Source organism: Rattus rattus, chromosome 6 (assembly GCF_011064425.1).
Source record: "Rattus rattus isolate New Zealand chromosome 6, Rrattus_CSIRO_v1, whole genome shotgun sequence".
In the NCBI taxonomy this organism is placed as follows: domain Eukaryota; kingdom Metazoa; phylum Chordata; class Mammalia; order Rodentia; family Muridae; genus Rattus; species Rattus rattus.
In genome coordinates this window covers 67,683,627-67,685,175 of record NC_046159.1, presented here as the reverse complement: position 1 = coordinate 67,685,175, position 1,549 = coordinate 67,683,627, and the positions used below count along the sequence as shown (strand labels likewise).

At 37.4% G+C, this 1,549-nt stretch overlaps 1 non-coding gene across 1 annotated transcript; it reads left to right on the top strand.

The window, feature by feature from the left end:
- Window positions 1–893: 893 nt before the first annotated feature.
- On the top strand, window positions 894–1,000 carry LOC116904805. The gene has a single exon (XR_004388457.1). It is a non-coding gene; the product is annotated as a U6 spliceosomal RNA (small nuclear RNA).
- Window positions 1,001–1,549: the final 549 nt, after the last annotated feature.

The window sequence follows — 1,549 nt, the reverse complement described above, 5'->3', positions numbered from 1 at the left end:
AATTCAAAACCCCTTCATGATAAACGTCCTAAAAAGATCAGGGATTCAAGGCCCATACCTAAACATAGTAAAAACAATACGCAGCGAACCAGTAACAAACATTAAACTAAATTGAGAGAAACTTGAAGCAATTCCATTAAAATCAGGGACTAGGCAAGGTTGCCCACTCTTTCCCTACTTATTCAACATAGTACTTGAAGATCTAGCCCCAGCAATCAAACAAGAAAAGGAGGTAAAAGGGATACAAATTGGAAAGGAAGAAGTTAAAATATCACTATTTGCAGATGATATGATAGTATACTTAAGTGACCCCAAAAGTTTCACCAGAGAAATTCTAAGTCTGATAAACAACTTTACCAAGAGGCTGGGGACAAAATTAAGTCAAACAAATCAATAGCCTTCTTCTACTCAAAGGATTAACAGGATGAAAAAGAAATTAGGGAAATGACACCCTTCACAATAGTGCCAAATAAATATAAAATACCTCAGTGTGACTCTAACCAAGCATGGGAACTATCTGTATGAAAAGAACTTGAAGTCTCCAAAAGAAAGAAATTGAAGATCTCAGAAGATTGAAAGACCTCCCATGCTCACGGATTGGCAGGATTAATATAGTAAAAATGGCCATTTTGCCAAAAAGCAATCTACAGATTCAATGCAATCTCTATCAAAATTCCAACTCAATTCTTCATAGAGTTAGAAACAGCAATTTGCAAAATTATTTGGAATAACAAAAAACTGAGGACAGTGAAAACTATACTCAACAATAAAAGAACTTCTGGGGGAATCACCATACCTGACCTCAAGTTGTATTATAGAGCAATAGTGATAAAAACTGTATGGTACTAGTACAGAGACAGGCAGATAAATCAGTGGAACAGAATTGAAGACCCGTGCTCGCTTCGGCAGCACATATACTAAAATTGGAACGATACAGAGAAGATTAGCATGGCCCCTGCGCAAGGATGACACGCAAATTCGTGAAGCGTTCCATATTTTTATCATGGAAACAGAAATTAAACAGAGACTTAGACAGACTAAGAGAAGTCATGAGCCAAATGGACTTAACGGATATTTATAGAACGTTCTACCCTAATGCAAAAGGATATACCTTCTTCTCAGCTCCTCATGGTACTTTCTCCAAAATTGACCATATAATTGGTCAAAAAAACAGGCCTCAACAGGTACAGAAAGATAGAAATAATCCCATAACGTGCTATCGGACCACCACGGCCCCTAAAGCTGGTCTTCAATAACAATAAAGGGAAGAATGCCCACATATACGTGGAGATTGAACAATGCTCTACTCAATGATAACCTGGTCAAGGAAGAAATAAAAAAAGAAATTAAAAACTTTTTAGAATTTAATGAAAATGAAGGTACAACATACCCAAACTTATGGGACACGATGAAAGCTGTGCTAAGAGGAAAACTCATAGCGCTGAGTGCCTGCAGAAAGAAACAGGAAAGAGCATATGTCAGCAGCTTGACAGCACACCTAAAAGCTCTAGAACAAAAAGAAGCAAATACACCCAGGAGGAGTAGAAGG